Here is a 13,460-nt window from a genome sequence, read left to right as displayed (position 1 = left end):
TCCGCCGCAGGCCGGGGTGCCGGCCGTGCGGCCCGCGAGGCCCTCGACCTGCACTTGGCCGCGCCCACCAGAGCCCAGCCGCGCCGCAGCCAGCTGTCTGCCCGTGTGTCTCTCCGCAGCTCCCTCCGGGAAAAGCCCCCCCCCCCGCCGTTTCGCCTCGGCCGGGGGCCGGGGAGCGGGGGCGGGGGCCGTGGCCGCTTCCCCGGGCCTGCCAGCCACCAGGGGCGGGGTCCTGTGCTCGGCGGGCGGCGTGGGGGCAAGGGTGGCCTTGCTGGGGCTAAGGGGCCGTGCCCACTCAGTGGTGGCTCCCAGTGGCTTCGGGCCAGCTGCTGCCCGGCCGGGCTGCGCCTAACTCCGCGTGGGCGGGCAGGGGGGCTGCCCAAGGGACCGCGGCCGCCGTGCCCTGAAGCCTCCGGGGCCACGTCCCTGTGAGCGTCGAGCGGGATCTGCGGCGGGGCGCCAAGCGCCGACGGGCCTGGAGCGTCCCGCCCGCCCTGGGCTGCGAGGTCGCCCACCACTCCGCCACCCCCGGGTCCCCGAGGCCTCCTGTCGCCTGCCTGGGCGGGCGCAGGGCCCTGCCGGAGAGGGCTGGCCGCCGGCATGGCGGTAAGGCGCAAGGGCCAGCGAAGCTGGGCCTCAAGAGGCACCCCGCGGGCCCTCCTGCGTCTACGGCCATACCACCCTGAACGCGCCCGATCTCGTCTGATCTCGGAAGCTAAGCAGGGTCGGCCTGGTTAGTACTTGGATGGGAGACCGCCTGGAATACCGGGTGCTGTAGGCTTTTTGCCTCCCGCTCCGCCCTCTCCTTTAGTCGCCCGCCGCCTCCGCCCCCGCCGCCGGGCACCGCTGCAGGCCCCACCTACCTCCGACCCCTCCACCACAGCGCGCCAGAGGGGGCGCTCCCCGCCTGCCTGGCCGGCCAGGAGGCCAGAAGGCGGCCCTGGAAGGCAGCCGCACCCAGCCGCTCCCGTGGTGGCTGGCCCGGACCCAGACTCCGCCGGCAGGCCGGGGTGCCGGCCGTGCGGCCCGCGAGGCCCTCGACCTGCACTTGGCCGCGCCCACCAGAGCCCAGCCGCGCCGCAGCCAGCTGTCTGCCCGTGTGTCTCTCCGCAGCTCCTCCGGGAAAAGGCCCCCCCCCGGCCGTTTCGCCTCGGCCGGGGGCGGGAGCGGGGGCGGGGGCCGTGGCCGCTTCCCCGGGCCTGCCAGCCACCAGGGGCGGGGGTCCTGTGCTCGGCGGGCGGCGTGGGGGCAAGGGTGGCCTTGCTGGGGCTAAGGGGCCGTGCCCACTCAGTGGTGGCTCCCAGTGGCTTCGGGCCAGCTGCTGCCCGGCCGGGCTGCGCCTAACTCCGCGTGGGCGGGCAGGGGGGGCTGCCCAAGGGACCGCGGCCGCCGTGCCCTGAAGCCTCCGGGGCCACGTCCCTGTGAGCGTCGAGCGGGATCTGCGGCGGGGCGCCAAGCGCCGACGGGCCTGGAGCGTCCCGCCCGCCCTGGGCTGCGAGGTCGCCCACCACTCCGCCACCCCCGGGTCCCCGAGGCCTCCTGTCGCCTGCCTGGGCGGGCGGCAGGACCCTGCCGGAGAGGGCTGGCCGCCGGCATGGCGGTAAGGCGCAAGGGCCAGCGAAGCTGGGCCTCAAGAGGCACCCCGCGGGCCCCTCCTGCGTCTACGGCCATACCACCCTGAACGCGCCCGATCTCGTCTGATCTCGGAAGCTAAGCAGGGTCGGGCCTGGTTAGTACTTGGATGGGAGACCGCCTGGGAATACCGGGTGCTGTAGGCTTTTTGCCTCCCGCTCCGCCCTCTCCTTTAGTCGCCCGCCGCCTCCGCCCCCGCCGCTGGGCACCGCTGCAGGCCCCACCTACCTCCGACCCCTCCCACCACAGCGCGCCAGAGGGGGCGCTCTCCGCCTGCCTGGCCGGCCAGGCGGCCAGAAGGCGGCCCTGGAAGGCAGCCGCATCCCAGCCGCTCCCGGGGTGGCTGGCCCGGACCCAGACTCCGCCTCAGGCCCGGGTGCCGGCCGTCCGGCCCGCGAGCCCTTGACCTGCACCTGGCCGCCCCCACTCGCGCCCAGCCCCGGCGCAGCCACCTGTCTGCCGGTGTGTCTCTCCACAGCTCCCTCCGGAAAAAGCTCCCCCCCTCCCCCCGCCGCCGTTTCGCCACGGCCGGGGGGCGGGAGCGGGGGCGGGGGCCGGGGCCGGTTCTCCGGGCCGGCCGGCCGCAAGGCGCCGGGTCCTGTGCTCGGCGGGTGGCGTGGGGGCAAGGGTGGCCTTGCTGGGGCTAAGGGGCCGTGGTGACTCAATGGTGGCTCCCAGTGGGTTAAGGGCCGACTGCCGTCGGGCAGGAGGGCCGGCCCGGGCTGCGGCTGGGCTGCGCCTAGCGCCGCGTGGGCGGGCAGCGGGGAGGCCCAAGGGCCCGCGGGCCCCGGGCCCTGAAGCCTCCGGGGCCACGTCCCTGTGAGCGACGTGCGGGATCTGGGGCAGGGCGCCAAGCGCCGAACGGTTTGGTGGGTCCCGCCCGCCCTGGGCTGGGAGGTCGCCAACCCCTCCGCCACCCCCACCCCCGCCCCGGTACCCGAGGTCGCCCTTCCCCTGCCTGGGCGGGCGGCGGGGCCCTGCCGGGGCGGGCTGGCCGCCGGCATGGCGGTAAGGCGCAAGCGCCAGCGAAGCTGGGCCTCAAGAGGCACTCCGCGGGCCTCTCTTGCGTCTATGGCCATACCACCCTGAACGCGCCCGATCTCGTCTGATCTCGGAAGCTAAGCAGGGTCGGGCCTGGTTAGTACTTGGATGGGAGACCGCCTGGGAATACCGGGTGCTGTAGGCTTTTTGCCTCCCGCTCCGCCCTCTCCTTTAGTCGCCCGCCGCCTCCGCCCCCGCCGCCGGGCACCGCTGCAGGCCCCACCTACCTCCGACCCCTCCCACCACAGCGCGCCAGAGGGGGCGCTCTCCGCCTGCCTGGCCGGCCAGGCGGCCAGAAGGCGGCCCTGGAAGGCAGCCGCATCCCAGCCGCTCCCGGGGTGGCTGGCCCGGACCCAGACTCCGCCGCAGGCCGGGGTGCCGGCCGTGCGGCCCGCGAGGCCCTCGACCTGCACTTGGCCGCGCCCACCAGAGCCCAGCCGCGCCGCAGCCAGCTGTCTGCCCGTGTGTCTCTCCGCAGCTCCCTCCGGGAAAAGCCCCCCCCCCCCGGCCGTTTCGCCTCGGCCGGGGGCGGGAGCGGGGGCGGGGGCCGTGGCCGCTTCCCCGGGCCTGCCAGCCACCAGGGGCGGGGTCCTGTGCTCGGCGGGCGGCGTGGGGGCAAGGGTGGCCTTGCTGGGGCTAAGGGGCCGTGCCCACTCAGTGGTGGCTCCCAGTGGCTTCGGGCCAGCTGCTGCCCGGCCGGGCTGCGCCTAACTCCGCGTGGGCGGGCAGGGGGGGCTGCCCAAGGGACCGCGGCCGCCGTGCCCTGAAGCCTCCGGGGCCACGTCCCTGTGAGCGTCGAGCGGGATCTGCGGCGGGGCGCCAAGCGCCGACGGGCCTGGAGCGTCCCGCCCGCCCTGGGCTGCGAGGTCGCCCACCACTCCGCCACCCCCGGGTCCCCGAGGCCTCCTGTCGCCTGCCTGGGCGGGCGGCAGGACCCTGCCGGAGAGGGCTGGCCGCCGGCATGGCGGTAAGGCGCAAGGGCCAGCGAAGCTGGGCCTCAAGAGGCACCCCGCGGGCCCCTCCTGCGTCTACGGCCATACCACCCTGAACGCGCCCGATCTCGTCTGATCTCGGAAGCTAAGCAGGGTCGGGCCTGGTTAGTACTTGGATGGGAGACCGCCTGGGAATACCGGGTGCTGTAGGCTTTTTGCCTCCCGCTCCGCCCTCTCCTTTAGTCGCCCGCCGCCTCCGCCCCCGCCGCCGGGCACCGCTGCAGGCCCCACCTACCTCCGACCCCTCCCACCACAGCGCGCCAGAGGGGGCGCTCCCCGCCTGCCTGGCCGGCCAGGAGGCCAGAAGGCGGCCCTGGAAGGCAGCCGCACCCCAGCCGCTCCCGTGGTGGCTGGCCCGGACCCAGACTCCGCCGCAGGCCGGGGTGCCGGCCGTGCGGCCCGCGAGGCCCTCGACCTGCACTTGGCCGCGCCCACCAGAGCCCAGCCGCGCCGCAGCCAGCTGTCTGCCCGTGTGTCTCTCCGCAGCTCCCTCCGGGAAAAGCCCCCCCCCCCCCGGCCGTTTCGCCTCGGCCGGGGGCGGGAGCCGGGGCGGGGGCCGTGGCCGCTTCCCCGGGCCTGCCGGCCACCAGGGGCGGGGTCCTGTGCTCGGCGGGCGGCGTGGGGGCAAGGGTGGCCTTGCTGGGGCTAAGGGGCCGTGCCCACTCAGTGGTGGCTCCCAGTGGCTTCGGGCCAGCTGCTGCCCGGCCGGAGGGCCGGCCCGGCCGTGGCCGGGCTGCGCCTAACTCCGCGTGGGCGGGCAGGGGGGGATGCCCAAGGGACCGCGGCCGCCGTGCCCTGAAGCCTCCGGGGCCACGTCCCTGTGAGCGTCGAGCGGGATCTGCGGCGGGGCGCCAAGCGCCGACGGGCCTGGAGCGTCCCGCCCGCCCTGGGCTGCGAGGTCGCCCACCACTCCGCCACCCCCGGGTCCCCGAGGCCTCCTGTCGCCTGCCTGGGCGGGCGGCAGGGCCCTGCCGGAGAGGGCTGGCCGCCGGCATGGCGGTAAGGCGCAAGGGCCAGCGAAGCTGGGCCTCAAGAGGCACCCCGCGGGCCCCTCCTGCGTCTACGGCCATACCACCCTGAACGCGCCCGATCTCGTCTGATCTCGGAAGCTAAGCAGGGTCGGGCCTGGTTAGTACTTGGATGGGAGACCGCCTGGGAATACCGGGTGCTGTAGGCTTTTTGCCTCCCGCTCCGCCCTCTCCTTTAGTCGCCCGCCGCCTCCGCCCCCGCCGCCGGGCACCGCTGCAGGCCCCACCTACCTCCGACCCCTCCCACCACAGCGCGCCAGAGGGGGCGCTCTCCGCCTGCCTGGCCGGCCAGGCGGCCAGAAGGCGGCCCTGGAAGGCAGCCGCATCCCAGCCGCTCCCGGGGTGGCTGGCCCGGACCCAGACTCCGCCTCAGGCCCGGGTGCCGGCCGTCCGGCCCGCGAGCCCCTTGACCTGCACCTGGCCGCCCCCACTCGCGCCCAGCCCCGGCGCAGCCACCTGTCTGCCGGTGTGTCTCTCCACAGCTCCCTCCGGAAAAAGCTCCCCCCCTCCCCCCGCCGCCGTTTCGCCACGGCCGGGGGGCGGGAGCGGGGGCGGGGGCCGGGGCCGGTTCTCCGGGCCGGCCGGCCGCAAGGCGCCGGGTCCTGTGCTCGGCGGGTGGCGTGGGGGCAAGGGTGGCCTTGCTGGGGCTAAGGGGCCGTGGTGACTCAATGGTGGCTCCCAGTGGGTTAAGGGCCGACTGCCGTCGGGCAGGAGGGCCGGCCCGGGCTGCGGCTGGGCTGCGCCTAGCGCCGCGTGGGCGGGCAGCGGGGAGGCCCAAGGGCCCGCGGGCCCCGGGCCCTGAAGCCTCCGGGGCCACGTCCCTGTGAGCGACGTGCGGGATCTGGGGCAGGGCGCCAAGCGCCGAACGGTTTGGTGGGTCCCGCCCGCCCTGGGCTGGGAGGTCGCCAACCCCTCCGCCACCCCCACCCCCGCCCCGGTACCCGAGGTCGCCCTTCCCCTGCCTGGGCGGGCGGCGGGGCCCTGCCGGGGCGGGCTGGCCGCCGGCATGGCGGTAAGGCGCAAGCGCCAGCGAAGCTGGGCCTCAAGAGGCACTCCGCGGGCCTCTCTTGCGTCTATGGCCATACCACCCTGAACGCGCCCGATCTCGTCTGATCTCGGAAGCTAAGCAGGGTCGGGCCTGGTTAGTACTTGGATGGGAGACCGCCTGGGAATACCGGGTGCTGTAGGCTTTTTGCCTCCCGCTCCGCCCTCTCCTTTAGTCGCCCGCCGCCTCCGCCCCCGCCGCCGGGCACCGCTGCAGGCCCCACCTACCTCCGACCCCTCCCACCACAGCGCGCCAGAGGGGGCGCTCTCCGCCTGCCTGGCCGGCCAGGCGGCCAGAAGGCGGCCCTGGAAGGCAGCCGCATCCCAGCCGCTCCCGGGGTGGCTGGCCCGGACCCAGACTCCGCCGCAGGCCGGGGTGCCGGCCGTGCGGCCCGCGAGGCCCTCGACCTGCACTTGGCCGCGCCCACCAGAGCCCAGCCGCGCCGCAGCCAGCTGTCTGCCCGTGTGTCTCTCCGCAGCTCCCTCCGGGAAAAGCCCCCCCCCCCGGCCGTTTCGCCTCGGCCGGGGGCGGGAGCGGGGGCGGGGGCCGTGGCCGCTTCCCCGGGCCTGCCAGCCACCAGGGGCGGGGTCCTGTGCTCGGCGGGCGGCGTGGGGGCAAGGGTGGCCTTGCTGGGGCTAAGGGGCCGTGCCCACTCAGTGGTGGCTCCCAGTGGCTTCGGGCCAGCTGCTGCCCGGCCGGGCTGCGCCTAACTCCGCGTGGGCGGGCAGGGGGGGATGCCCAAGGGACCGCGGCCGCCGTGCCCTGAAGCCTCCGGGGCCACGTCCCTGTGAGCGTCGAGCGGGATCTGCGGCGGGGCGCCAAGCGCCGACGGGCCTGGAGCGTCCCGCCCGCCCTGGGCTGCGAGGTCGCCCACCACTCCGCCACCCCCGGGTCCCCGAGGCCTCCTGTCGCCTGCCTGGGCGGGCGGCAGGGCCCTGCCGGAGAGGGCTGGCCGCCGGCATGGCGGTAAGGCGCAAGGGCCAGCGAAGCTGGGCCTCAAGAGGCACCCCGCGGGCCCCTCCTGCGTCTACGGCCATACCACCCTGAACGCGCCCGATCTCGTCTGATCTCGGAAGCTAAGCAGGGTCGGGCCTGGTTAGTACTTGGATGGGAGACCGCCTGGGAATACCGGGTGCTGTAGGCTTTTTGCCTCCCGCTCCGCCCTCTCCTTTAGTCGCCCGCCGCCTCCGCCCCCGCCGCCGGGCACCGCTGCAGGCCCCACCTACCTCCGACCCCTCCCACCACAGCGCGCCAGAGGGGGCGCTCCCCGCCTGCCTGGCCGGCCAGGAGGCCAGAAGGCGGCCCTGGAAGGCAGCCGCACCCCAGCCGCTCCCGTGGTGGCTGGCCCGGACCCAGACTCCGCCGCAGGCCGGGGTGCCGGCCGTGCGGCCCGCGAGGCCCTCGACCTGCACTTGGCCGCGCCCACCAGAGCCCAGCCGCGCCGCAGCCAGCTGTCTGCCCGTGTGTCTCTCCGCAGCTCCCTCCGGGAAAAGCCCCCCCCCCCCCGGCCGTTTCGCCTCGGCCGGGGGCGGGAGCCGGGGCGGGGGCCGTGGCCGCTTCCCCGGGCCTGCCGGCCACCAGGGGCGGGGTCCTGTGCTCGGCGGGCGGCGTGGGTGCAAGGGTGGCCTTGCTGGGGCTAAGGGGCCGTGCCCACTCAGTGGTGGCTCCCAGTGGCTTCGGGCCAGCTGCTGCCCGGCCGGGCTGCGCCTAACTCCGCGTGGGCGGGCAGGGGGGGATGCCCAAGGGACCGCGGCCGCCGTGCCCTGAAGCCTCCGGGGCCACGTCCCTGTGAGCGTCGAGCGGGATCTGCGGCGGGGCGCCAAGCGCCGACGGGCCTGGAGCGTCCCGCCCGCCCTGGGCTGCGAGGTCGCCCACCACTCCGCCACCCCCGGGTCCCCGAGGCCTCCTGTCGCCTGCCTGGGCGGGCGGCAGGGCCCTGCCGGAGAGGGCTGGCCGCCGGCATGGCGGTAAGGCGCAAGGGCCAGCGAAGCTGGGCCTCAAGAGGCACCCCGCGGGCCCCTCCTGCGTCTACGGCCATACCACCCTGAACGCGCCCGATCTCGTCTGATCTCGGAAGCTAAGCAGGGTCGGGCCTGGTTAGTACTTGGATGGGAGACCGCCTGGGAATACCGGGTGCTGTAGGCTTTTTGCCTCCCGCTCCGCCCTCTCCTTTAGTCGCCCGCCGCCTCCGCCCCCGCCGCCGGGCACCGCTGCAGGCCCCACCTACCTCCGACCCCTCCCACCACAGCGCGCCAGAGGGGGCGCTCTCCGCCTGCCTGGCCGGCCAGGCGGCCAGAAGGCGGCCCTGGAAGGCAGCCGCATCCCAGCCGCTCCCGGGGTGGCTGGCCCGGACCCAGACTCCGCCTCAGGCCCGGGTGCCGGCCGTCCGGCCCGCGAGCCCCTTGACCTGCACCTGGCCGCCCCCACTCGCGCCCAGCCCCGGCGCAGCCACCTGTCTGCCGGTGTGTCTCTCCACAGCTCCCTCCGGAAAAAGCTCCCCCCCGCCCCCCGCCGCCGTTTCGCCACGGCCGGGGGGCGGGAGCGGGGGCGGGGGCCGGGGCCGGTTCTCCGGGCCGGCCGGCCGCAAGGCGCCGGGTCCTGTGCTCGGCGGGTGGCGTGGGGGCAAGGGTGGCCTTGCTGGGGCTAAGGGGCCGTGGTGACTCAATGGTGGCTCCCAGTGGGTTAAGGGCCGACTGCCGTCGGGCAGGAGGGCCGGCCCGGGCTGCGGCTGGGCTGCGCCTAGCGCCGCGTGGGCGGGCAGCGGGGAGGCCCAAGGGCCCGCGGGCCCCGGGCCCTGAAGCCTCCGGGGCCACGTCCCTGTGAGCGACGTGCGGGATCTGGGGCAGGGCGCCAAGCGCCGAACGGTTTGGTGGGTCCCGCCCGCCCTGGGCTGGGAGGTCGCCAACCCCTCCGCCCCCCCCCCCCGCCCCGGTACCCGAGGTCGCCCTTCCCCTGCCTGGGCGGGCGGCGGGGCCCTGCCGGGGCGGGCTGGCCGCCGGCATGGCGGTAAGGCGCAAGCGCCAGCGAAGCTGGGCCTCAAGAGGCACTCCGCGGGCCCCTCTTGCGTCTATGGCCATACCACCCTGAACGCGCCCGATCTCGTCTGATCTCGGAAGCTAAGCAGGGTCGGGCCTGGTTAGTACTTGGATGGGAGACCGCCTGGGAATACCGGGTGCTGTAGGCTTTTTGCCTCCCGCTCCGCCCTCTCCTTTAGTCGCCCGCCGCCTCCGCCCTCGCCGCCAGGCACCGCTGCAGGCCCCACCTACCTCCGACCCCTCCCACCACAGCGCGCCAGAGGGGGCGCTCTCCGCCTGCCTGGCCGGCCAGGCGGCCAGAAGGCGGCCCTGGAAGGCAGCCGCATCCCAGCCGCTCCCGGGGTGGCTGGCCCGGACCCAGACTCCGCCGCAGGCCGGGGTGCCGGCCGTGCGGCCCGCGAGGCCCTCGACCTGCACTTGGCCGCGCCCACCAGAGCCCAGCCGCGCCGCAGCCAGCTGTCTGCCCGTGTGTCTCTCCGCAGCTCCCTCCGGGAAAAGGCCCCCCCCCCCGGCCGTTTCGCCTCGGCCGGGGGCGGGAGCGGGGGCGGGGGCCGTGGCCGCTTCCCCGGGCCTGCCAGCCACCAGGGGCGGGGTCCTGTGCTCGGCGGGCGGCGTGGGGGCAAGGGTGGCCTTGCTGGGGCTAAGGGGCCGTGCCCACTCAGTGGTGGCTCCCAGTGGCTTCGGGCCAGCTGCTGCCCGGCCGGGCTGCGCCTAACTCCGCGTGGGCGGGCAGGGGGGGCTGCCCAAGGGACCGCGGCCGCCGTGCCCTGAAGCCTCCGGGGCCACGTCCCTGTGAGCGTCGAGCGGGATCTGCGGCGGGGCGCCAAGCGCCGACGGGCCTGGAGCGTCCCGCCCGCCCTGGGCTGCGAGGTCGCCCACCACTCCGCCACCCCCGGGTCCCCGAGGCCTCCTGTCGCCTGCCTGGGCGGGCGGCAGGACCCTGCCGGAGAGGGCTGGCCGCCGGCATGGCGGTAAGGCGCAAGGGCCAGCGAAGCTGGGCCTCAAGAGGCACCCCGCGGGCCCCTCCTGCGTCTACGGCCATACCACCCTGAACGCGCCCGATCTCGTCTGATCTCGGAAGCTAAGCAGGGTCGGGCCTGGTTAGTACTTGGATGGGAGACCGCCTGGGAATACCGGGTGTTGTAGGCTTTTTGCCTCCCGCTCCGCCCTCTCCTTTAGTCGCCCGCCGCCTCCGCCCCCGCCGCCGGGCACCGCTGCAGGCCCCACCTACCTCCGACCCCTCCCACCACAGCGCGCCAGAGGGGGCGCTCCCCGCCTGCCTGGCCGGCCAGGAGGCCAGAAGGCGGCCCTGGAAGGCAGCCGCACCCCAGCCGCTCCCGTGGTGGCTGGCCCGGACCCAGACTCCGCCGCAGGCCGGGGTGCCGGCCGTGCGGCCCGCGAGGCCCTCGACCTGCACTTGGCCGCGCCCACCAGAGCCCAGCCGCGCCGCAGCCAGCTGTCTGCCCGTGTGTCTCTCCGCAGCTCCCTCCGGGAAAAGCCCCCCCCCCCCGGCCGTTTCGCCTCGGCCGGGGGCGGGAGCCGGGGCGGGGGCCGTGGCCGCTTCCCCGGGCCTGCCGGCCACCAGGGGCGGGGTCCTGTGCTCGGCGGGCGGCGTGGGGGCAAGGGTGGCCTTGCTGGGGCTAAGGGGCCGTGCCCACTCAGTGGTGGCTCCCAGTGGCTTCGGGCCAGCTGCTGCCCGGCCGGAGGGCCGGCCCGGCCGTGGCCGGGCTGCGCCTAACTCCGCGTGGGCGGGCAGGGGGGGATGCCCAAGGGACCGCGGCCGCCGTGCCCTGAAGCCTCCGGGGCCACGTCCCTGTGAGCGTCGAGCGGGATCTGCGGCGGGGCGCCAAGCGCCGACGGGCCTGGAGCGTCCCGCCCGCCCTGGGCTGCGAGGTCGCCCACCACTCCGCCACCCCCGGGTCCCCGAGGCCTCCTGTCGCCTGCCTGGGCGGGCGGCAGGGCCCTGCCGGAGAGGGCTGGCCGCCGGCATGGCGGTAAGGCGCAAGGGCCAGCGAAGCTGGGCCTCAAGAGGCACCCCGCGGGCCCCTCCTGCGTCTACGGCCATACCACCCTGAACGCGCCCGATCTCGTCTGATCTCGGAAGCTAAGCAGGGTCGGGCCTGGTTAGTACTTGGATGGGAGACCGCCTGGGAATACCGGGTGCTGTAGGCTTTTTGCCTCCCGCTCCGCCCTCTCCTTTAGTCGCCCGCCGCCTCCGCCCCCGCCGCCGGGCACCGCTGCAGGCCCCACCTACCTCCGACCCCTCCCACCACAGCGCGCCAGAGGGGGCGCTCTCCGCCTGCCTGGCCGGCCAGGCGGCCAGAAGGCGGCCCTGGAAGGCAGCCGCATCCCAGCCGCTCCCGGGGTGGCTGGCCCGGACCCAGACTCCGCCTCAGGCCCGGGTGCCGGCCGTCCGGCCCGCGAGCCCCTTGACCTGCACCTGGCCGCCCCCACTCGCGCCCAGCCCCGGCGCAGCCACCTGTCTGCCGGTGTGTCTCTCCACAGCTCCCTCCGGAAAAAGCTCCCCCCCTCCCCCCGCCGCCGTTTCGCCACGGCCGGGGGGCGGGAGCGGGGGCGGGGGCCGGGGCCGGTTCTCCGGGCCGGCCGGCCGCAAGGCGCCGGGTCCTGTGCTCGGCGGGTGGCGTGGGGGCAAGGGTGGCCTTGCTGGGGCTAAGGGGCCGTGGTGACTCAATGGTGGCTCCCAGTGGGTTAAGGGCCGACTGCCGTCGGGCAGGAGGGCCGGCCCGGGCTGCGGCTGGGCTGCGCCTAGCGCCGCGTGGGCGGGCAGCGGGGAGGCCCAAGGGCCCGCGGGCCCCGGGCCCTGAAGCCTCCGGGGCCACGTCCCTGTGAGCGTCGAGCGGGATCTGCGGCGGGGCGCCAAGCGCCGACGGGCCTGGAGCGTCCCGCCCGCCCTGGGCTGCGAGGTCGCCCACCACTCCGCCACCCCCGGGTCCCCGAGGCCTCCTGTCGCCTGCCTGGGCGGGCGGCAGGGCCCTGCCGGAGAGGGCTGGCCGCCGGCATGGCGGTAAGGCGCAAGGGCCAGCGAAGCTGGGCCTCAAGAGGCACCCCGCGGGCCCCTCCTGCGTCTACGGCCATACCACCCTGAACGCGCCCGATCTCGTCTGATCTCGGAAGCTAAGCAGGGTCGGGCCTGGTTAGTACTTGGATGGGAGACCGCCTGGGAATACCGGGTGCTGTAGGCTTTTTGCCTCCCGCTCCGCCCTCTCCTTTAGTCGCCCGCCGCCTCCGCCCCCGCCGCCGGGCACCGCTGCAGGCCCCACCTACCTCCGACCCCTCCCACCACAGCGCGCCAGAGGGGGCGCTCCCCGCCTGCCTGGCCGGCCAGGAGGCCAGAAGGCGGCCCTGGAAGGCAGCCGCACCCCAGCCGCTCCCGTGGTGGCTGGCCCGGACCCAGACTCCGCCGCAGGCCGGGGTGCCGGCCGTGCGGCCCGCGAGGCCCTCGACCTGCACTTGGCCGCGCCCACCAGAGCCCAGCCGCGCCGCAGCCAGCTGTCTGCCCGTGTGTCTCTCCGCAGCTCCCTCTGGGAAAAGGCCCCCCCCCCGGCCGTTTCGCCTCGGCCGGGGGCGGGAGCGGGGGCGGGGGCCGTGGCCGCTTCCCCGGGCCTGCCAGCCACCAGGGGCGGGGTCCTGTGCTCGGCGGGCGGCGTGGGGGCAAGGGTGGCCTTGCTGGGGCTAAGGGGCCGTGCCCACTCAGTGGTGGCTCCCAGTGGCTTCGGGCCAGCTGCTGCCCGGCCGGGCTGCGCCTAACTCCGCGTGGGCGGGCAGGGGGGGCTGCCCAAGGGACCGCGGCCGCCGTGCCCTGAAGCCTCCGGGGCCACGTCCCTGTGAGCGTCGAGCGGGATCTGCGGCGGGGCGCCAAGCGCCGACGGGCCTGGAGCGTCCCGCCCGCCCTGGGCTGCGAGGTCGCCCACCACTCCGCCACCCCCGGGTCCCCGAGGCCTCCTGTCGCCTGCCTGGGCGGGCGGCAGGACCCTGCCGGAGAGGGCTGGCCGCCGGCATGGCGGTAAGGCGCAAGGGCCAGCGAAGCTGGGCCTCAAGAGGCACCCCGCGGGCCCCTCCTGCGTCTACGGCCATACCACCCTGAACGCGCCCGATCTCGTCTGATCTCGGAAGCTAAGCAGGGTCGGGCCTGGTTAGTACTTGGATGGGAGACCGCCTGGGAATACCGGGTGCTGTAGGCTTTTTGCCTCCCGCTCCGCCCTCTCCTTTAGTCGCCCGCCGCCTCCGCCCCCGCCGCTGGGCACCGCTGCAGGCCCCACCTACCTCCGACCCCTCCCACCAGAGCGCGCCAGAGGGGGCGCTCTCCGCCTGCCTGGCCGGCCAGGCGGCCAGAAGGCGGCCCTGGAAGGCAGCCGCATCCCAGCCGCTCCCGGGGTGGCTGGCCCGGACCCAGACTCCGCCTCAGGCCCGGGTGCCGGCCGTCCGGCCCGCGAGCCCCTTGACCTGCACCTGGCCGCCCCCACTCGCGCCCAGCCCCGGCGCAGCCACCTGTCTGCCGGTGTGTCTCTCCACAGCTCCCTCCGGAAAAAGCTCCCCCCCTCCCCCCGCCGCCGTTTCGCCACGGCCGGGGGGCGGGAGCGGGGGCGGGGGCCGGGGCCGGTTCTCCGGGCCGGCCGGCCGCAAGGCGCCGGGTCCTGTGCTCGGCGGGTGGCGTGGGGGCAAGGGT

The 13,460-nt window shown here is 76.2% G+C and overlaps 13 non-coding genes across 13 annotated transcripts; all 13 read left to right on the top strand.

Annotated features, from left to right (window-relative positions):
- The first annotated feature begins 664 nt into the window (after positions 1 to 664).
- Positions 665 to 781, top strand: LOC132351327 (5S ribosomal RNA). The gene has a single exon (XR_009498270.1). It is a non-coding gene; the product is annotated as a 5S ribosomal RNA (ribosomal RNA).
- An 878-nt stretch (positions 782 to 1,659) lies between these two features.
- On the top strand, positions 1,660 to 1,778 carry LOC132351234 (5S ribosomal RNA). Its single transcript, XR_009498177.1, has one exon. It is a non-coding gene; the product is annotated as a 5S ribosomal RNA (ribosomal RNA).
- Positions 1,779 to 2,699: 921 nt separating this feature from the next.
- Positions 2,700 to 2,818, top strand: LOC132351293 (5S ribosomal RNA). The gene has a single exon (XR_009498234.1). It is a non-coding gene; the product is annotated as a 5S ribosomal RNA (ribosomal RNA).
- An 881-nt stretch (positions 2,819 to 3,699) lies between these two features.
- Positions 3,700 to 3,818, top strand: LOC132351232 (5S ribosomal RNA). Its single transcript, XR_009498175.1, has one exon. It is a non-coding gene; the product is annotated as a 5S ribosomal RNA (ribosomal RNA).
- A 905-nt stretch (positions 3,819 to 4,723) lies between these two features.
- LOC132351231 (5S ribosomal RNA) lies at positions 4,724 to 4,842 on the top strand. Its single transcript, XR_009498174.1, has one exon. It is a non-coding gene; the product is annotated as a 5S ribosomal RNA (ribosomal RNA).
- Positions 4,843 to 5,764: 922 nt separating this feature from the next.
- LOC132351291 (5S ribosomal RNA) lies at positions 5,765 to 5,883 on the top strand. The gene has a single exon (XR_009498231.1). It is a non-coding gene; the product is annotated as a 5S ribosomal RNA (ribosomal RNA).
- An 880-nt stretch (positions 5,884 to 6,763) lies between these two features.
- LOC132351230 (5S ribosomal RNA) lies at positions 6,764 to 6,882 on the top strand. The gene has a single exon (XR_009498173.1). It is a non-coding gene; the product is annotated as a 5S ribosomal RNA (ribosomal RNA).
- An 882-nt stretch (positions 6,883 to 7,764) lies between these two features.
- Positions 7,765 to 7,883, top strand: LOC132351229 (5S ribosomal RNA). Its single transcript, XR_009498172.1, has one exon. It is a non-coding gene; the product is annotated as a 5S ribosomal RNA (ribosomal RNA).
- Positions 7,884 to 8,803: 920 nt separating this feature from the next.
- On the top strand, positions 8,804 to 8,922 carry LOC132351290 (5S ribosomal RNA). The gene has a single exon (XR_009498230.1). It is a non-coding gene; the product is annotated as a 5S ribosomal RNA (ribosomal RNA).
- Positions 8,923 to 9,803: 881 nt separating this feature from the next.
- LOC132351301 (5S ribosomal RNA) lies at positions 9,804 to 9,922 on the top strand. Its single transcript, XR_009498243.1, has one exon. It is a non-coding gene; the product is annotated as a 5S ribosomal RNA (ribosomal RNA).
- Positions 9,923 to 10,826: 904 nt separating this feature from the next.
- On the top strand, positions 10,827 to 10,945 carry LOC132351228 (5S ribosomal RNA). The gene has a single exon (XR_009498171.1). It is a non-coding gene; the product is annotated as a 5S ribosomal RNA (ribosomal RNA).
- A 912-nt stretch (positions 10,946 to 11,857) lies between these two features.
- On the top strand, positions 11,858 to 11,976 carry LOC132351227 (5S ribosomal RNA). Its single transcript, XR_009498170.1, has one exon. It is a non-coding gene; the product is annotated as a 5S ribosomal RNA (ribosomal RNA).
- An 880-nt stretch (positions 11,977 to 12,856) lies between these two features.
- Positions 12,857 to 12,975, top strand: LOC132351226 (5S ribosomal RNA). Its single transcript, XR_009498169.1, has one exon. It is a non-coding gene; the product is annotated as a 5S ribosomal RNA (ribosomal RNA).
- The last annotated feature ends 485 nt before the right edge of the window (positions 12,976 to 13,460 follow it).

The sequence above is a fragment of the Balaenoptera ricei genome, chromosome 16 (assembly GCF_028023285.1).
Source record: "Balaenoptera ricei isolate mBalRic1 chromosome 16, mBalRic1.hap2, whole genome shotgun sequence".
Lineage (NCBI taxonomy): Eukaryota > Metazoa > Chordata > Mammalia > Artiodactyla > Balaenopteridae > Balaenoptera > Balaenoptera ricei.
This window is presented reverse-complemented; position numbering and strand designations above follow the sequence as displayed.